Genomic DNA, 20,941 nt, shown 5'->3' with positions numbered 1-20,941 from the left:
AAACTAGTGCTTTCAGACTCTAATGTGTGCGAGAACCATCTGGAGATCCTGGTAGGCTGGAGAATTGGATTGACCACATCTGGGCTGGGGCCTGAAAGTTGGCATTTCCAGCACGTTTCCAGGGATGCTGATGCTGCTGGTTCTCAGATCACATTTTGAGTAACGAGGCTCTTAGAGGAGGTGTCTCTCAGACAGAAGGAACACCCCACCTGCAATTGGAAAAGAGAATGATGAAGATTGAGAAAGACGGAGAGATAGTGAAAGAGGAGCTAAAGGGAGAAAGGAGCCCCGCCCCCCAGTTCAATGGCCCCCGAAGCCTCTCGGAAGCCGGCATCCCGACAGCCTCCAGGAGCGCAGCTGGCATCTCCCGCCGCAGCCTGTCTCCCGGGGGCCCCAGCCCCGACTTGGGGGTATCAGGCTCTGGGGACGGCTGCCACCTCCTGTCCCTGTCTCCTCACTTGCAAGTACCCCATGAGTCACAGGAAAGAAGGCTGGGAGAGAACGGTTTGGAGTGTTTGTTTGAACCCACAAACATCACCCAGATGACCTGTGAGCGCCAGGCACACGGTGAACGGAGGCCCAGCTAGAGGGGGGTGAGAGGAGCTGATCTGAGCGTGGCCTCGGAGGGAGATGGGGAAGGCTCTGAGGAGCATCTCGGAGCCCCAGGAGCTGGCGGGGAGGGCACTCGGGCAAAATGGGCTGGAAGCAGGATGGTTCAGGGCGTGTTCCTTGAACCAGGGGGCGACCAGCAGCAGGAAGAGGGGGAGGGAGGGAGGAGAAGTTGCAGGGGCTCTTTGGGTCTGCACTGAGTGGGGCTTTATTATTATTATTTTAAAGATTTTTATTTATTTGTCAGAGAGAGAGAGCCTAAGCAGGGGGAGCGGCGGGCAGAGGCAGAGGGAGAAGCAGGCTCCCCGCAGGGCCGGACCCTGGGCTCCTGACCTGAGCTGAAGGCAGATGCTTAATGGACTGAGCCCCGCCCCGCCCCGGGCGCCCCTAATTTGAGGAATCAGGGCTTTGATGTGAACGCAGGTTTGTTCTGCACACATTAGGGAGCAGGGGAGGGAGTTCGTGAGATGTGTGCATGGCAAGACGTGCTTCCAGGAAAGGCCCACGGGCAGGGACCCACCTCTGCGTGTCCTCCTGGCCGGCTGTCTGCACCCGCTGGAGGCTCAGGCAGGCTTGGAAGGCGGGGGGCTGGCACCTGGGTGTGGGAGGAGCTGGGGGTCGCCTCCCCTCCTCCAGTGTGGGGACAAGCTCGTTTTGTTATGTGGGAGGTTCCTGAACTCCTGCCTTACCTCCGGGTTCTCTTAAGCAGGAGGCCCTGATGAGGACAGACTGTGCTTCAGGAAAGGGAGAAGGAGGGAGATAAGGTCAGCTGCTTCTTTTTTTTTTAAAGATTTTATTTACTTATTCATGAGAGACACACAGAGAGAGGCAGAGACCCAAGCAGAGGGAGAAGCAGGCTCCATGCGGGGAGCCGGACGCGGGACTCGATCCCGGGACCCCGGGGTCACGCCCTGGGCCGAGGGCAGGTGCTCACCCACTGAGTCCCTCCGGCGCCGATAAGGTCTGTTTCCTCTGGGAGCTGAGCAGGTGGCGGCCAGGCGGGTGCACGCTGGTGAACGCCGGGGCCCACCCACGGGCCCAGGACTGCGGGTGCTCCGTGGCCTGTCAGCCCCTCCGCCGCCCCCGGAGTGTCTCAGGGCCTGGAGGGGCTGCCCCTGGGTGGGCCCATGTCGCCAGTGCCGTGTGCTTGGCAGCTTTCCTGCTCAGCAACCCCCAGCACTGTCCACGCGTCCGCCTTCTGAGAACCGACTTCCCGGCCTCGCGTGCCTGTGTTTCATGCACAGGCCTAGATGGCGTGGGCCCCCCTGCTGGCTGCCGGGGAAGGGGCAGCATTTCTGTGACTGTGGGCGGGGGCCGCACCCCTGCAAATCTGGAGGCCTCCCTAACGGGGACCGGGGGACCGTGTCTTTCCTCCCTGGGTGTCCCTGCCCTCCGTCGCTCGCTTCCTCGGGCTCGTTCCTCCCTCAGGCTGGAAACTATGCCAGCAGGGAGGGCAGGCTTGGTTTCCGAGGGGGAGCATGCGGTATTACTTGCATCTGATTTATTCTGGACCCGCCACCCTGCTGTGCCTAGGAGCAGGGGCAGCCAGGAGCGGGTCGATGGGCGGGCGGGGCCTGCGTGCCAAGGAGGCCACGCGGGAGTGGGAGCGGGGCGGGGACGGCTCGGACACCCCGCAGCCTTCTCTGGGCTCTGGGCCAAGCTCATGTGGGCCCTGCCTCTCCCTGGGCGGGTGTCCCGCCTGGAGCCCTCGGCTCAGTCCCGCAGCTCTCCTGGGGCCTTGTAGGGTGAAGAGCAAGGTCTGCGTCCTGGGTGTCATCACGGACACCCAGTGCGTGGCCGATGGACGTGGGAGGGGACTTCCGGGGCGGGTGAGGAGGTTGTAGGCCTCGACCTGGCTTTGTGCATCCTCTGCCGGCTGACTTAGGTTCCCCTGCGAAGCTTCGCCCCTAGGGGTCCTTTCCAGGGCCGCCCTCTCACCTCCCGGTTTCTCCTCCCTCACGCTCTCCTGGTGTGTTGCTGTCCCGTCACTCCGGGTCTGAGACGGTAGTCATCCCCCCGCTGGGGAGAAAAGTGGGGGGAAACAGCATCTCGGAAGACACTGTCACAGTTGACGTCAGCCGCCCTGTGATTCCCTTTTCCGGGGCTTTGGTGGGTCCCCAGATGAAGGGCTGCCCATCAGATGCAGTCGCGCTGGGTCCTGCTGGTCCCTGGGCGGTGGGGGGTGGTAGAGGGTGCGCAGAAACCCAGTTTGAGGTTTGGTGAGCAGGGACGATGGGAAGAGGGGACCGCAGGGGGAACGGAGGAGAGGCAGGATTCAGAGGGTCCAGCAGGGGCAGGAGAGATCGGAGGCGGGGCCAAGGCGGAGGGACGTGGGGTTCAGCTCGTGGTCTGTAAAGTGGGGCTCACGGGGCTGCGGCCAGAGGGTCAACAGGGGAAGTGCGTGTTCCGCTTGGTGCGGGTGGTGATGGTAAGTGGGGTGGTGCCGCCTGCATCCCAAGGCTTGTTGCGAGCCCCCGGCCTTGTGGACACTAAGGCTTCGCTGCTCTCAGTACGATTCCACTCGTGCGGTTCCTTCCACCGCTGACAAGGGGGAGCCCCAGAAGGAGGCCTGGGCCCCCGGGTTCCCTTTCCTCCCTCCCCTCCGCATCCCCTGGTGAGCGGAGCCCAAGCCCCCACCCGCCCTGCTGCCTCATGTGCCCTGCGGCCGGCAGGAGGGGTGCACGGGAGAGGGGGGCCAGGGGGAAGCCAAGCTGAAAGTGAGGGCAGGAAAATGGGGGGCAGTGGGGCCGCCTGGAGCCACGTTTCTGTGAGGAGCCGCCCCAGCTCTGGCTCGCTGCGTTTCCACGAGGGCTCTTCCTCCTTTGTCTCCCCGCCTGTGTCCTGGCCTCCTGTCTCCTCCCTCCTGCCCTGGCCCCTTCTCCTCATTCCCCGGACCCCCAGTTTGCCCCACGGTCCCTGCCGCCCCCTCTGGACACCTGCTCTGAGGTTCCATCCATTGTCCCTCCGGATGCGGCCCTGCAGGCCCTGCAGCCCCCTGGCCGCCATCCGTTCCTCTCCTGGATGCACCCCACCCCACCCACCCCGCCCCTCCCTTCCCCTCTCCTCCCCTCCCATAACCTCATCCCCCTGCCGTCCCCTTCCTCTCCCTCTGCCTCCAAGTCTCCCGGCTCGCCCGCCTGCTCCTATCTTCCTCTTCCATATTGGGGCTCCCTTTCTCCTTATTGACCCCTCTGCCCCCAGCCTTCACCCCTCTGCCCCCCCCCACCCGTTCTCTCCATGTCAGCTTCACTGCTTGGATTTAGGGCTCACTGCATGGTCCTCAATCACTTGCTGACATGATAGTGATCACAGGACTAAACTGTCAGGGGCACTTACTATGGACAAGGCAATTCCCGTACTGGGTCATCCTCTCAGTAGCCCTGTGACGTGCTCTTACGGTCCCCATTTTACAGATGAGGTCAGTCGGGCGTAGACAAGTTAAAGAACGTGCTGAGGGGCTCACCGGTGATACGCGCCAGGACTTGGATGCAAACCTGACCGGGGAGCCTGTGTCTTGACCACGGGAGTCAACGCAGGCCCTGGGAGACTGTTCTCACTCTCTCTCCTCTTGAGCTTAAGAGACCCCCTCGTTCTTTAAAGCTTATTTATGTATTTTAGGGCAGCCCGGGTGGCTCAGCGGTTTAGCACCGCCTTCGGCCCAGGATGTGATCCTGGGGTCCCGGGATCGAGTCCCACATCAGGCCCCCCACAGGGAGCCTGCTTCTCCCTCTGCCCGTGTCTCTGCCTCTCTCTGTGTCTTTCATGAATAAATAAATAAAATCTTAAAAAAAAGTCTATTTATGTATTTCTGAGAAAAAAGAGAGGGGGAGGGGCCGAGGGGGATGAAGAGACTCTCAAGCAGACTCCCTGCTGAGCGTGGAGCCCAGTGTGGGCCTCGATCCTGGGATCCTGAGGTCGCGACCTGAGCCGACATCTAGACGCCTAACCGACTGAGCCACCAGGCGCCCACGAGAACTTTTCTTTTCTTTTCTTTTCTTTTCTTTTCTTTTCTTTTCTTTTCTTTTCTTTTTTCTTTTCTTTTCTTTCTTTTCTTTTCTTTTCTTTTTTTCCTTTTTTCTTTTTTTAAAAAGATTTTATTTATTTATTTGACACAGAGAAGGGGAAAGAGGGAGGGAGAGAGCACAGGCAGGGGGAGCAGCAGGCCTCGCAGGGAGAAGCCAGTTCCCGCTGAGCAGGGACTTTCTTTGAGCAGCATCTTGGAAGCTCGGGCTTCCTCGGCTCGGCCCCTTCTCCTTTCTGTGCATGAGGCCAGATCTAATGTAACCTCAGGTGCTTATTCCAGGTGGCAGTGCTGGGGACAGCCCATGTCACCTCAGGTCATCACCATAATAACCGCAAGGCAGCCTCTCTTCTCATCCGCATTTTGCACTGGAGGAAACTGAGGCACGGGGAAGTGAGTAACGTGCCCACAGTCACACAGTCATGAGTGGCGAGGCCGGACTTGAGCCCAGGCCTTTGGCTCTCGAGACCCCGCCCCCTAAGCCGGGACCCTGCCCCACCTGGCCCTGGGGAGGCAGCCGTTGGTCCCCCCAGTGTTGCTGGCCCAGCCGCTCTGCGAGGATCCCCGTGCCCGGGCCGCAGCCTGTCTCCGTGGGCACTGCCCCCTGCCAGCAGCGCCGCGGCCCTAATGGGTGCCGGAGGGGATTTATTGGCTGCTGCCCCCAGGGAGCAGGGACAAGTGTTTTCCTCTCCAGCCCTGCTGGGCCGCCTCCGGGCCTGACAGCTCCCTCGTTCCGGCCCATCGCGGCAGCTGATTTACCTCGGTGGCCGGGATTTAGCTGCTGTCCTGGCTCCTACTATAAATCCCCCGGCAAGTAACGGAGCTCTGCATCACCGCGGCCGACAGGGAGCGGGTGGGAGCAGATGGCCTCGGCCGCGGTGCAGGGGGCGGTGCAGGGGGCAGGCACGGCGGGCGGCCACAAGGCCCCTGGGGCTCCCCCACCTGTCGAGGACCGGACTGCTGTGCTGGCGTCCCCCGCCCTCGGCCCGCGAGTCCGATCGCCGCTGCCCCACCTGACGCCTGTTGGTCCTGGCACCGCGGGAGCAGGAGAGAACTGGCTGCCGTCGCGGGCCGAGTAGGCCGCAAAGGGTTGGGCGCTGCTCGGCGCCCTGGGACCCTGTTTGGTGCATACGGACAGGACGGACGGAGGCTCTGCCCCAGTGGGAGCGCGGCTCCAAGAAACAGGCGGTGGCAAGACCTCCCCAGTGGGAAGCGGGACGACCCCAGGCTGTAGGTGACCTGAGTGGCCGCTACCGAGGCCTCCGCCAGACGGGCTTGAGTTGGGCTGCGTGAACCCCGAAGGGTAGAGGTGCTTCCCACAAGTGAAGGAGGGCGGGTTGGTAGCCGGTGGGCGGGCCCCCCAGCCGTCGCTCCCTGGGGCGGACTGGGGAGCACCCTGTGGCAGCTCGGCGTCCTCGCTGCAGGCGGCTCGGGTGGGGCTGGGGGGCCGTCCCTCTATCGGAGCCCCTTTCTCCCCTGGCTTCCTTGTGACCCCTCTTTCTCCGGGTCCCCCAACGTCTTCTCCCTGCGGCCCCTGCCCGGTGCCCCTGCTCCTTCCCACTCGCCCTGTCTTTCCCGGGGTGCCCTCTCTGTACCCAGAAAGCACTTCTCCCACTTGGCTGACCGGCCAGCGGCTCGGGCTCTGGTCCCACTCCCCGGACCTCCCTGAGCCTGGAGCCTGCCCCGGTGTCCGTGCCATTTTGTTCTCCTACTGCTCATCCATCTTCGCTGTCCCCCCGCCCGCCCCCCGCCCCGCTGCCTCCGCCTGGGAGATTACAGACACTGAATCAGCAGCCAGCTCCAGCGTTCTGCTGACGGGGGACTTTCTGCCTCTGAGGGCTCCTTGGTGGGATCAGGGCCCCTCCTGGAGCCCGGGGACTTGGGGTGAGGGGAGGAAGGCTGCGCAGGACGCTGGGTGGAGAGGGAGGGGTGTGGGCAGAAGGTAGGGGAGATGGGGGGACGGGGGAAAGGGGCACAGCCTGTGTGCAGAAGACAGAGGAAGGATGAAAACCCAGCGAGGGGGTGGGAGGGAAGCGGAGCGGGGAGAGAGGGCGAAGGGGGCAGGTGGCGGGGTGAGCCCTGCCCACCAGCCCGCAGAGCAGGCCCGGCTGGCTGTCCCCACTCCCGGAGCGCCCGCCCGGCCAGGACCCCTGGGACGGGGCTGCAGGGTGCAGGCGGGAGCCCACCGGCCCGGGTCCGGGGCTCCGCCTGGCGCCTCCCTCTCTCCCTCTCACGTGGTGGTTTGTACTTCATCTTGTTTGTGGGGCGGCTGGGCCTGCTCTCGGGGTTTAATGATCTGTGCCATTATTTATAGCTTTGCGCGCCGAGAAACACACTGAATTTATCGCTTGCTTCTATAAATAACCCTGGCAAACGGGTGCCCAGGGAGGAGGGCGGGAAGGGGAGGGAGAAGTGAAGAAAGGAGAGGTGGGGGGTAGGGCAGGCGAGGTCTCTGCGGAGCATGTCCCCAAAATGGGATGACGTGCGTGCTCAAGGACAGCAGCGGCCGGCAGGACGGTCCGGGTGCGGGTGTGTGTCTGAGGGCAGGTCGCCAGGCACAGGCCAGGGGCGCCCCGGGGGTGAGGAGGGTGATTTCCGGGGGGGGGGGGCGCCTGGTACATGTTGGCGGCAGTGAGGCTGCGAGGCCCGAGCAGCGGCTGCTGTATGGCCGGGCGTTGGGGGGACTGCGGGGGCCGGGCCGGGCTCAGGCCCCTTGCTCTGTGGCTGAGGCCGCGTTTCCCACGGAGGCCTCGGGAGCAGGCTGTGTGCACGTGTCCGAGGCAGGCTGCGCCGGCGGCGTCCTGTGGGGCACCAGGGCCACCTGCTCCGAGACCCAGAGGTCCGGGGCTTTGGGGCCTGGTGGCTGCAGAGGTGGGGGGCGCGGTGAGGCTGGGGGGCGAAGCCGGGTGCCTGCGGCTCACCGCGGCGCCTCCAGGACAAGGAGCGGCTCTGGGGACGAGGGCGCTGGCACCGCTCCTGCTCCTGCTCCTGCTCCTGCTCCTGCCCCGCCGCCCGCGCTCCTTCTGCTCGCAGCCGTTAGCTCCGGGAGGCGCTCCGCATCTCTAATGAGGACATTTGCATATATAACGAAGGCCCTTCACAGGTGTTGGAGAAGCTGCCCCTCCTCTCTTTTCCCTTTCTTCTCTCCTGCCAGCTGCCACCCTGACCTGGGGTTCTAGGGGTGCGGCGGGGGGGGGGGGCTCCTGCCACTCAGCTGGGAGAGGAGCGGCAGGGGTCCCAGGCACAGGCCAGTCATGGGGTTCCCCCCAGCAGAAGCTGCCAAGGCGAGCGCCCACTGTGGGTGCGCTCCGGTACCAGCTGCGTGGGCGCACGCGTGAGCCTCCCGCACTGCAGGAAGGTCGAGGTCCCCGTGCCGGCTCCGCCAAGTGTGCTGCAGCCTGTGGGGACGGCCCAGGAGGGCGCAAGCATGCAGAGCACGTCCCGGGCTGCCCCCCACGCGCCCTGCGCCGGGCTGCCAGCACGCGCTCCTTCACATCCACAGCCTGGCACCGAGGCAGGCAATTAGGGAAGATGCACCTGCACCAACACTTGTTCCGCCCAAACGCGGCCCCCTCCCCCGTCCCTCCTCCCTCCCTCCCCCCTTCCAACCCTAACCTTCCAGGGTGATTCTCAGGGGCCGCCCGCGCTTATCCAGGCCACGCCACTGCCTCCCCCAGACCTATGAAGCCCACACGAGGCCATCCTCCCGTACACAGACTGCGTTAGCAAGCAGGGGTGTCTCCTGGGGGCCCAAGTCCCCACAAGGTCACTCTCGGGCTATCCCCTCCAGCCCTCCGCTGGCCCAGCAGCCGAAGTGCCCGCGCCCCCCGCCGTTGGTCCTGCCCAGCCATGTGACCCTCCCCTCCCTGGCAGCTGCCCGGATGATGGATGCGCTGCCAGGCCGTACCTGTTGGGGGACAGGGACCGCACAGCTCCTAATTACCTCCTTCTCCAGCCGGGGTTGGGGGCTGGGCGCCTCCACGGCTTCCCCTCTCAATCCACCGGGGCCAAGGCTGGCATCCCGAGCTAGAGCCTGGCCTGAACGGCTCTGGGGTGATGGGGTGCTGGGCCCTAGCCTGGGGTTTGGGCTGGAGCGGGGGGGTGCTGCTTCCGGAAGGCTGATGAGGGGAAGGAAAGCACACTCTCGGTGACCTGGGAGGCTGCGATGGGACTTTGAATAAATGACCCTTCTCCAAGCCCTTCACACCGAGGGCGAGATTCAGGTTAAATGTGGAGGAGAACTTCCCGACTGTCTGGGATAAGATGCAGTCGAGCAAGAGACCGGAAGGCAGAAGTAGAGGTTTGGAAGCCTTCTCAGAAGGCAGGCAACTGAGACCAGCCTTTTCCGGCCTGCGGGAGGCTCTCGGGGGGTCACTGCAGAAGTAGGCCGCGTGACAGTGGTGCGGCTTGAGGAGAACGTGGAGAGGTTCTTGCAGCGGGGGTGGGGGTGGGTGACCCTGAAGTGGAAGCTCAAAGAGGTGGGCTCAAATCAACCAGCATGGGGGTGGGGGGGTGGGGGGGCGAGATGTCTGGGCTTGCTTGGGGACGGATGGGAAAGACCTGGGGATCCTACAAATGGCAGAGCTCCTCCAGCCTTCTCCGGTGGGCACCAGGACGTAAGGGGCAGCTGTGTGTCTTCAGCAATTCGCCAGGGCGGTGGGTGCCTGGAGATGGGCCAACAGACGGTCACAAATGGGTGGGGCCTCTACAAGATTTGTTCTGACTCTGAGACCCCAGGAGTCCCCAAATTAGGATTCTCCGTAGGTTTTTTTTTTTTTTTTAATTTTTATTTATTTATGATAGTCACACAGAGAGAAAGAGAGAGAGGCAGAGACACAGGCAGAGGGAGAAGCAGGCTCCATGCACCGGGAGCCCGATGTGGGACTCGATCCCAGGTCTCCAGGATCGCGCCCTAGGCCAAAGGCAGGCGCCAAACCGCTGCGCCACCCAGGGATCCCTCTCCGTAGGTTTTGAGAAGGGAAGCCAATGGGGCACCTGGCTGGCTCAGTCAGTAGAGCATGCGACCTCTGATGGTGGAGTCACGAGTTTGAGCCCCACGTCGGGTGTAGAGATTACTTACAAATAAATAAACAGGGGCACCTGGGGGGCTCGGCCAGTTAGGCATCTGACTCTTGGTTTCAGCTCGGATCATGATCTCCGGGTGGTGAGATGGCCCCGCGCGGGGCTCCACGCTCCGTGCAGTCTGCTCGAGACTCTGGGTCTCCGTCTCCCTCGGCCCTCCCCTCGCTCACTGTCTCTCTCCTTCCCTCTCAAATCAGTAAGTAAATAAACCTTTAAAAACGAGAAAGCAGTGCCTTAAAAAAAAAAAGAAAAAAGAATAAAATTTTAAAAATGAGTAAGAGAAGGGAAGCCAGGGAAGGTGGGCTGATTGCTGGTGGCTGCCGGGCCCCTCCTCCGGGGCCAGCGGACATGACGGCGTGGCGGTGATGATTGCCAGTCACTCTTCTGTGGGTCACAGAAATGACAGCCCCAGCGGGATTCATTAATCACAGTCCCCCCATCTTTGAGGTCCTCTTGGTTGAGGGAAGGGAGGTGGCCTGAGCTCCTTGGCTCCCAGGTGCCAAAGGAGGACAAAATTAACATTTTCCCTGTAAGGCAGGTGTCTGTCTCCCTTACGTCAGTCAGGGCCTAGTGAGCAGGAAGGCAAGGGGCATGTGGGCTCCCAATGCCCCCCGGGGACCCCTCTTCCCAATGGTCCCCCATCTCTACTGTCCCTCTGCCTTCTCTGAGTTTCCGTGGGCCTCAGGTGGTTGGCCTGTCCTCATCAGCGGTGCCCTCACACCTGTCCCCCACCTGACTCTCACTGCCCTTCTGGGCCCATGGGCTGCTGGATGGTCAGCCGTGGGTGCCCTTCACCACTGGCACGAGATCTGGGGGGACATGCCAGGTGAGGAGAGGCTCACTCTGCTCCGGGCTGTGCTCTCTGCTTCAAGGAGAGCTTTCTTCATGTGCACGCTGGGGTGCAACGCTCCTGCCCATTCAGGGCAGCTAGACGAGGGAGACAGAGGGGCGGGGAGCTGGTGATCCATCATCTCCCCCCTCAAGCAGACCAGGGTGGTTTTGTGGAACCAGACTTTCCTGATCTTAGCATCGCACTTAGGTGTATGTGGGGGGCATGTCTGTGCACGTGTGCACACTCACACCGTGCAACATGGGCACGCCCCTGCAGACCACACCCCGACACTCACAGTGAGGCTCTTGGTGTCGGAGCTTTCTTTCTTTCTTTCTTTCTTTCTTCTTTCTTTCTTTCTTTCTTTCTTTCTTTCTTTCTTTCTTTCTTTCTTTCAGATTCACTTGTCTACTTAAGATTGAGAGAGACACACACACACATAGCATGATTGGGGCAGAGGGAGAAACAGACCCCATGCTGAGCAGGAGCCCGACATGGGGCTCGACCCAGATCATGACCTGAGCTGAAGGCAGACGCCCAACCACCTGAGCCCCCCAGGCGCCCCCGTCTCAGGCTTTCTTTCAGGTGGTCTTCCCCAGAAACTGTTTCTAGGGTAAATCTTCAAATAAACCTCTTTGCGTGGGTTCCCCTCTGACCCCAGATGAAAACTTTTCATGACTCCTTGGTGCCCTCAGGGTGAGGCTCCGATCCCTAGCCTAGCATCCGAGGCCCTCTCTGATCTGGTGCTAACCTGACCTCCCAGCCTGGTCTCCCATAATCCTCCACCAGGAGTGTTTTCCTAAAAAAAATCATATACACTTACATTTCTCTTCCCGTGTGGATCAGGGGCCGTGCCGTCTTCCATCCACGGCTCTACTGGGTGAGGCTCACCTCCTCCAGGAGGCCTTTTTCACTGCCTCAGCTTTTACCGACTTCTTCCTTAGCTCGGTTTTCGACATCTGAAGAAATCTGCCTCTAGGTTGGCATGAGAGGCTGCTCTGTCCCCACGTGTGAGCCTCTCGGAGCAGAGCCTGTATTTATTCATCCTTAGTTCCCCTCTGCCAACATGGTGCTTGGCATCCGGGCACATAAGTGGCTGCGGACCTGGCTCTGGGGAACAGCATCCATCGGAATTGGATCATGTCCCTGCTCTTGCTCTTCTTGGCTGTTCAACCTCAAGCAAGCAGCATAGCTGCGCTGCTCACGATTCCTTTACCTCCTGCAGCCTTAGTTTATCTACATGGAAAATAGAATTAACGCTGGGACGCCTGTCCTCATCCTCACCACCACAAACACACCGAATCTTAGAGTATGGGGCTCTAACCCCCCTAGATAGGGGCACGGGAGGCCCCTTTCAGCACAGAGGGGCGGGGGTGGGTGGGTAACGAGCTCAATGGTGGCAGCAATTACACTCGGGTGTTTGGAGGGTCCTTGCTCCCTGGGAGAAAGCAGCTTGGCGTCAGGTCCAGACAGACAGCGTGGATTTAGGCCACTTCCTTTACCTCCTGCATCCTTGGTTTATCTATACGGAGAGCAGAGTTAATGTCACAGGCTGCTTTGGGCCATTGGAGAACCTTCAGCCGGTGGGAGCTTAATCCATGCCCGGTATGGGTAGGGGTGCAGTTATCTGGGGACCTGTGTCTGCGTCCCCTTCCCTTCTCCTTCCTCCTAGTCTGGGCTCTGCCCTGTTTCTTTTCTCCTTGATTATTGCCCGGGAGAACCTGCACCCACCTCTCCTCCAGTCGGCCTGAGTGGCTTGGCATCAGGCCTTGGTGGTGTCCCTGACCCGCGGCCACTGGCAAGGTCTGGGCTGCGAAACACCTCCGTGAGCTTCTAGGGAGCTCCTCTGGCCGAGTCTCCTGCACACATGCTGCTCTGCAGGAATCACGAGATTTCCCACCGCCCCAGATTCCCATAGTCCCAATTCCCCTGCCTCCGGGACATCCGGCCCCCATCTGACCTCTGGGATCTCTCCCAGCCTAGGCCATGTCCCCCTTGCCTCATTGCCCTTCCCTGGGAATACTGAGGCTGGAGTTGTCCGCAGAGGCCAGAAAAGTTCCTCAGAAGTATGAGGAAGGGGGAGGGGTCTTCAGTGAAGGGAGACCCCCTGTCCTATATTTCAGTCTCTGTCTCCTCTTTGCTTCCCATGGCACCCTAGGGGAGGGTTGGAGGAAGGCCCCAGTGTGCACCCCCGAGCCCCTATGCCCCAGCCTGCCAAGGACCTTAAAGGCAAGAGAAGGCAAGAGAGGCCTCTTTTGTAGGGAGCTGGAGGGTACCCGGGCATGTTCAGGGGACCCCGGGTCTGGCTTCCCAGGCCCTCTGCGCTCCGAGATCTCCAAGGACCTTGGGGGCCTCCAGACTTGGGAGCAACTGCTGTTTATGGTGTGTGGGGTTTATTCCTACCCCTGCCTCTCAGCCCCGGGCTCCTGAGGGAAGCGGGGGATGGACTGTGGGAAAACTGATGGAGAGGAACCAAGCGTCGCTTTGGGAGGATGTGGGTCGGTGCCTTCCCTCCCCGCCCTTGGACAGCTGGGAGGATCTAATAAGATCTAGCACTTTCTCCTAGGAAAGGAGGGCCTTAGAAAACCAAAGGGGACATCAGAGGGGAAACTGAGGAGAGAAGAGGCGTCAGCAGTTTGGGGGCGGGGGTGGGGGCTGGAGCTGCTAGAAGGCGGGGTAGAGAGCCAATAACAACATGCCAATCAGGGGAGCCCGGCTGACTCTTGATTTGGGGGTTATGCAGCCCTATGCTGGCTGCAGAGATTACTAAAAAACTTAAAAAAAAAAAAAAAAGAAAGAAAGAAAAAAACAGTGCCAGCCAGGACACAGAGATTGGCTTGGTCGTGAATGCCAGTGTCCTAGTATCTGGGTCACTGCGAATAAGTGTGTGAAGCCCTTGAGGCTGCGGCTGAGTCCCTATGTCCGTTTTTCTGCCTGGGCAGGCGTCTGCGGTGGGAGGCCCCGGGGCAGGGGGTGCCTGGGCAGAGCCACGCAGCACTTGCCCCGACCTGGGGCTCTCCCGGGCTGGCGCTCTCTGCTGTTAGTTTCCCAGCCACTCTTGATCTGATTAAAAAATATATACATACACACACATACACGCACACGCACACGCACACGCACATATGTATACACAGATTCACTCTCCGCTCTCCACAAGCTCCCATGCTCTCTCCAACCTCTCTTCCTTCTAAATAGTCATATGTGAACTCTGACCCTGGGAATCCGCTTGGGGGGAGCATTTTGGGAAAACATGATAGAGCCTCGTAAAGAACTCTGACAGCTTGCAAACAGCCTGCGCTAAATTGCCCCTTCAAGTCAAAATTAAAGCAAATGTCTGTTTTATGGCCGTGTTTTCTTGGGCTGCAGCTCTGGTGGGCGTGCGGGCCGCCGGAGTGGGGAAGCCTGCGGAGGGTGGAGGCTCTCGGGGTGGTTTGTGCCCGGGCTGGGGACCAGCCGTCCTCCGCGGAGCCCTCTGCTTGGCCGCCTGCAGCCCTCCCCCTCCACCCCTCCTGTCCTCAGAGAGTCCTTCTCCGGGGCCCCCTCGGCCCCCCGCTCCGGGGTGGTTGGGAGAGCTCTTGCTCTTTCTGGGGCACCAGCCGCCTAGAGGGCCGGTGGAGGAAGGCCTGAGATCATCCCGGCCCGGGGCTGGGCCTGGGGTCTGGACGTCCCCGGGGCCCCTGGTGGGCCTCGGGGTCACTGGCAGGCTCCAGATCGCCCCTGGCCTCGCGCTCTCTCCAGACCTCGTCCCCCTTCCTGTGTCGGGGTTGAGTGAAGGTGCTTTGAAGAGAAGTTCTAAGGCGCTGCTGCTGCTGCTGCTGCTGCTGCAGGAAACCGTCCTGGTCTTCTCTAATCCCTTCATTGTACAAACAAAGAAACTGAGGCCCCGAAGGGATGTGTTGGAGAAGATCCTTGAATTAGGTCAAAGGAAATCTGGCCTGGGCTTTGGTTTCCTCACCTGGACAAGGAAGTGCGTAATGATGACAGTAGCCGGTGGTTCTTGACCCCTGGATGTGCAGGTTGTCAGTGCTACGCATTCCCACGCGTCATCCCATTAAAGATTCAATCTCTCGGGGCGCCTGGGGGGCTCGGCGGTTGAGCGGCTGCCTTCGGCTCAGGGCTGGTCCCGGGTCCTGGGATCGAGTCCCGCATCGGGCTCCCTGCTGGAGCCTGCTTCTCTCTCTCTCTCTGTGTCTCTCATGAATAAATAAAATCTTCAAAAATATGTATTCCCATGAGAACACTCAGGTAAGGGAGGTTAAACGAGTTGGCTGAGGTCCTTTGGGGGCAACGGCAGACTCGGAAGCCTGGCAGGCCCCCTCCAGGCCCCGGCACCCGGTCAGTACTCGCGTGAGGACTGGATGCGGAGCAGTCAGCTGGGGAGTGGAGCCCAGCCCGTGACCCCTGGGCCGCCGCTCCGCTGCCCCGGGCTCCTGCTCAGCTGGGGGTGGTGAGGCCTCGGGCTGTCCGGAGGCCGCTGGGGTCCCCTGTCCTCGGGGTTGGGAGCTCGATGCGCAGCCCACACCCTGGATAAGGGGCCTTTGGGCCACCATGGGGCTTCTTGAAAGAGGCTTTGGAAGACCGAGAGGAGTTTCAGGTTCATTGTGAGGGACTCCGGGAAGTCGGAGGGGCCTTGCTCGGGGCAGCAGCCGCGCAGCGTCTCGGGAAAGGCCGTCCGTGCCCCTGCCCCTCAGGGAGATGGTGGGGTGGGCAGCCATCCTGGCTCAGCTTGCAAAGCCGGGCGTGACGCCCCCTCCCCGGTACACCACGTCCCTTCTACCCTGGTTGTTCCAGCCTCTTCCAGAGGCTTCGCTGCTCGAACTGGATGTTGGATCTGGCTTCCTCCTCAGAAGACAATTTATGGCGACATGTCGGAGACTCTGTTTTAATGAAGTTGCAAAAGTAGGTTAATGGGCTGTGGGTGTTTTTCATTCCCTCCCCCCTGCCCCGTCTCCACCCCTGGGCAGATGAATGATGCCTCTCCCCGCACGATGCAGAGTCGGGCTGAGGATCTCAGGCCCCGACTCCTGTGCTCACACATCCCTTCCGTGGCCCCCGCTGGAGCCGCAGCACGCTCCTCCCCGCAGCCGGCATCGCGCCCCACACGGCCAGCCCCGAGCCCTCCTGCTGCAGCCGTGGCCTGGAGATGCTCCGAAGCCTGCCCACAGCTGAGAGGCAGGAGCCGCAGGGCGAGGGCCGGGCCGGCTGTGGGACTCTGGGGAAGAAGGAAGCAAGAATTAGCTCGGCTAACGGGTTTCCTTCGGGTCAGAGAGGCCTGGAGGTAGGAGCTTAGCTCCGTGGACCTGGAGAACTGTGCACGCTGACGCTGATATTTTGGGGGAGGAACCGAGCTCCCGAGAGCCTCTCCTGTTGCTATTCCCGCCTCTCTAGGTCATCCCTGGTCTCCCTGGGCCGGGCCTGATACCGGGCTCCCCTCGCAAATGTTTGCCGAGTGAATAACGGACACGAGAGTGAGTGAGCCTCGGTCTCTGGGGCCAGAGCTCACCTGCGTTCTCGCTCCCCTGAAACAGCCCTGCCGCTTGGGGCTCTTCCCTTCCCACCTGTCTGTCCAGTGCTCGCCCCAGACTGCTCTCTTTGGGGAAGTTTTCCATGACTAAACTGCTAGAATAAATCTCCATTTATTTGTCTGGGTCTGGGATGAGGGTCTGTCATCCTGGAGAACACAGGTCCCCAGAGAGAAGGGTCTTTTCCCTCCAGACTCTCCCCTGCCTAAGCGACCCCCGGGCAGGGCTCTCGGGTTGGCGTTGGGCCCTGAGCCCCTTGTTCTTGAGGGCACACGCCCAGGGACCACCGAGCTGCATGGGCCCCTCTCTCTGGCCCTTCCTCCTGCAGAAAGCCACGGGTGTGCATAGTCTCTGGCCTGCAGTCACTCCCGAGGAGCGAGGACCCTTCCCACTCCCAGCCCCTTGCTGTCCACAAACGGGGTTTAGGGAGTGGGTTCAGGGAACACCAAAATGGGGTGGAGCAGGCCTTGCTGCCTTGCAATGAAGGTCAGATCATCGCCCTCAACGGGGCTTCCCGCAGGAGCATCTGAGCCTTCCAGGCCGGCCTCACTACCCCCCCGTCCCTTCCCTTCCCTGTTTCTTCCCTGACACAGACGGGACATGCTTCTGGAAGGCTCCAAGGACCTCCCTGGACCTTGCTGCACCCTCAGTTCTGCTGCAGGCTGAGGGCGAGGCGGGTGCACAGCGCTGGATGCGGGTTGGGGGAGCTCGGGGGTATCAGCCAGGGTCTGCTAGAGGGACCCAGCTGTGTGCCACCTCGTCACCACGTCCGAGGAGCTGGAGCAGGAGACCTGGAGGTTAGACGGTGGGAAGCCCGGCCTGAACCACTGGGGTCCAGCTTTACTCCGCGATGAGGATGTGACCTCCACTCAGTTGGAGCCAAGGGCCTCGGTCGCCTGAGATGCTGGGGAGGGGCCTGGGCGCCAGGGAAGCCCGGAAGCCATGGTCGTTTATGGCTGGTGAGGGAATCCTAGGGCTTGTAGGGGACGGGAATGCTGGGCTCCAGGGCCGTGGGAGCCGGGTACCGCCTGTGGTCGCACACCCGCCGGGCAGCTGCGGTTGGGCCCGAGGGGCGAGGGCTGTGGGGTGCGGCCGTGGCAGCTCGGGGAGGCGGGGGGCTCGCAGGTCCGTTCCCCTGGTGCATGAGACAGCAGGGCCACACCGGGAGCTGCCGTAGCTGGAGGGGCCGGTCAGAGCCGGGGAAACAGAGGAAAGCAGGGCCTAGGGCTTCCGTCGGGGGGCCTCACGGAGGGGAGAGCGGGCAGCAGGGTTGGCAAAGGGGGGACGGCGGAGTGGGGCCCTCACAGGAGTGGCCGAGCGGCAGGGGTGCGGGCCAGGTGAGGGCGGGGATGCGGGAGCCTCCGTGTGCAGCTGGCAGGTGTGCGACTCCAGGAGCCGGGCCTGGGGCAGGGCGCACGCGCTTCTGCTGTCTTCTTTGTCTGATCTTGGGGGGTAAGAACGTGGAGCGTTCTTGAGTTTTGCAGGAGCGTGTCTGCTGGGTGAGAGCACCGCTGGGGAGGGCACCCGATGTGGTGGCTTGGGGCCGCAGCCCCCCCGGGTGCGACGGGCGGCTCTGCGGGGCCAAGAGGCCTGGGACCCAGCTCTGCCCCAGCCCGGCCCCCGCGGCCTGTTTCCCCGCCTGCACCTGCGAGCTGAGGCCGTTGCCCTGGCCGGCCGCTCCGGCCCCTTCCCTCCATCTGCTACTTGCTTCATCCTTTCCAAAGTCCTTATAAGAATCGGCTGAGACCGTGGATACGGAGAAGCTTTGCCAAAATCTGAAGCATCCTCTCAAGGTGAGGGGCCGAGAGGCCGCCAGGGTGGCCGTGGGCCGCCGCCCAGCTGCGCGCTGGGGCCCCTGCAAGGTGGATGAGGGGAGCAGGCTCAGGCTCCACCACGCCGCCCCTGCCCCCTTCCCAACCCCGCCCCAGGCTCTGGGGACCCGGCCCTGCTGGGGATGGGGTGGGGCTCCCGGGGGGCAGGGGCACAGGGGGTGGGAGCCTCCCTTCCAAGTGGCTCTGAGCTGCGGCACAGCAATTACGCAGGAGGATTTATGTCCTTTTGCCTTTAATCGGAAACTCCGTGTCAAGAAGAAAAATTTGCACTGTCCTCCGGCCCGGCTTCCTGCTTTATCATTATTATTGGAGGAAGGTTGATTTGGAAACTTAAAGAAAAGTGGGGTTGGGGGTGGGAGCCACCAGGGAAGGGGAGTCATGGGGCAGATGGGTGCACTTCCTACTGCTGTCCTGGCTTGTCACTGGAGGGGGACACAGGGCAGGGCAGGGGCTGAAGGGCCCGGAGGGCAGGTGGGGAAAGACCAGAGAAGGACACTAGGGGAAAGGTGGGAGGAGGGGGCCCCCGGAGCTGGGGGGACACCCCGAGGGAGGGACAAGGTGGGCAACCACAAGGGGCCAGCTGGGTGGAAGGGACTGGGAGAGGAGGAAAGCAGGGCTGCGGGTGGACGAAAGAGGTGGCCAGGTGGTGGGGGGACGCTGCCCGGGAGGGGACAGCCAGGGCCTCTCGGGGAGGTGCTGTGGGAGGGAGAGAGCGTGGAGTCCCCGCAGAGGTCACAGGGTCGGGCGAGAGGGCGGCTGAGGGGGCGGCCAGAGGCTTAGCCCAGGCTCAGGGCTCTGGCTGTCAGGGCTACACCTGCTGACCTGCCCCACGAAGGCCATCAGGCCCCTGGGCCACCGGGACCGGCATCTCCTGGTCTCCTGGGTGGAGGGCCCTGGCCTCCCACAAAGCCGCAGGCCTCCCCTTCTACTCTGGGAGCTGCTTCTTGGGACGATGGGGTGTGGTGACTGGGGATGTGCTGAGGGACCCCCCTGGCTCTTGGGCCCGGCTGGGACTGCAACAGGAATGTCTGCAGGAGGGGCCCGCACTCCAGGAAGGACGGACACAAGCCCCGTCCTGGTGTCCCCCAGCTCTTGGATGGAAGCCCCCCGCCCCCCCGGCGTCTTACCCATCACCCCAGCCCCCCGTGGCCAGGAGTTCACGTTCAGGTGTGGAGCCAGTCCTGGCCCCGGCGACCTGTGCGCACCCCTGTGAACCTCAGCTTTTGCGCCGTGACGTGGTGACAGCAGGACGTACGTGGCAGGGTGCCGTCGGGGTAAGGAGCCCAGCACGCAGCGTAGGCCTGCAGAGCACACCAGGCCCAGCTGGGGTAGCGTCCCACCGAGGCAGCCCCTCCTGCTTACGAAGCCCTGACGAATGGGCGGTTCCCCGCTTGCTCTTGGTGACACGGAGGAGGGGGCGTCACCGTCCTCACTGCGGTGGGAGCCGCGCCCAGGCCCTGGGTGACTTGCCTCAAGCCCCGGGTACGTCCGGGGCAGCCAGGTGAGGGGGCCCCATCGCACTGCCCCAGGAGCTGGAAGACCTTGCCCTGGGCCTCCTTCCTCCCTGCACCCCCCGGAGGGTCCCGCACCCGGGGGCCTGGGGCCGAGCCCAGGTGCGGGCGGAGTGGCTCGGCTTCTGATCCTCCTGCAGCCCGGGCCGTGCCCACACTCCTGCACCTCCTCCTCAGCTCAACTAAGAGGTTTTACAGCCGTTTACGAGCAATTTCTGTCCATATATCACCGGAGATATATAGCCAGGCAAATATTAGGGACCCAAGCGGAGGTTTTAAGAGGCAAGTTTTACTGCTGCTGAAAGAAGGCGTGATGGACAGCCTGCGGAGACCCGCGTCCCTCCTGCCGGGCGGCCGGGCGGTGGCAGCAGGGACTGGGCTTCGGCCTGGAGGGCGGCCGCGGGATGTGAGCGTCCGGGCACCGGGGCGGCAGGAGGCGGCGACCCGGGCCGCCCGATCCTCAGGGAGCCCCGCCGTGGTCGTGGGGGGCCGTGTGCGAAGGGGCCTAAGGGTCCCAGCGGCCTGGCTTGGGGAGCCACCGGCCGCGAACCCCTGCGGAGGGCCCGGGCTGCGATGGGTTCCCCGCACAGAAACGGAAGTGGGTGCCAGGGCCCGGGCCGCGCCGCGTCTGGGTTGAAGCCCTGGAGCACTGGGGTGAAGGAGGGGAGCCCGGGGGGGCGGAGGGGAGCCCCTGGGCGAGGCGGCCTTGACCCCCGCCCGCCTGGCCCTGGCCCTGCCCCTGCCCCTGCGGGCTGCGGTCCGGGTGAGCTCGGGGCCAGGGGACCTGCTTGGCGTGCGGCATATGGTGGGAAGATGTCCCGGGGAATCCTCGCTCCTGATTTAAGCGGCTCCGACAGCTTTATGGCGCCTCCTCGAGTGAGCCCCCAACGTTGGCCGTTTAACTTTTTAGCGTCGTTTAACGCTTAGGCTCCGGCGGACAGGCAGGCCCCTCGGCCCCAGAGGCAGCGGCACTAAATCAGGACACTCTGAGGCCCCGATAAATAATTTTTACAGGGCACGCAGCCCATAGATCACCAGTGGGGGTGGGGGGAGAGCGGCCGTGATATTTCAAACGATTGTCATATGTGGCTACCCCGAGCTCGGATCCGGGTCGTCCGCGTGGCAGCCGGCTTCTAACCACAGTCGGCTCCAGGGCCTCCGCGTGGGGCGCGGGAGGAGCGGGGGGAGCCGGTGCCTGCAGGTGCCCCCCAGCCAGCGGCCCGGGAGCCACGCTCTGCGCAGCCTGCCCGTGGTCGATCCACGCCTCCTCTGGCACGGGGACGGCTGGAGGGCAGAGAGGGGCAGGAACAACTGTCACTTGCAGGCCGCCTTCCTGGTTCCCGGCAACGCCGAGCCTGAGGGCTCTGAGGGAACGGAGGGCTGGAGCGCCCCGGACCTGCAGGCAGCTCCGTCCTTCACACGTGTAGGGAAAGGGGCGGGGCTGCAGGGAGACTGGAACAGAGGGGCAGGGAGGGACGGGGCAGGGAGGGACGGGGCACAGAGCGAAGATGGAAAGGCACAGGAGCGCCCGAGAC

This window comes from Canis lupus, chromosome 27 (genome assembly GCF_011100685.1).
Source record: "Canis lupus familiaris isolate Mischka breed German Shepherd chromosome 27, alternate assembly UU_Cfam_GSD_1.0, whole genome shotgun sequence".
In the NCBI taxonomy this organism is placed as follows: Eukaryota; Metazoa; Chordata; class Mammalia; order Carnivora; family Canidae; genus Canis; species Canis lupus.
This window is presented reverse-complemented; position numbering follows the sequence as displayed.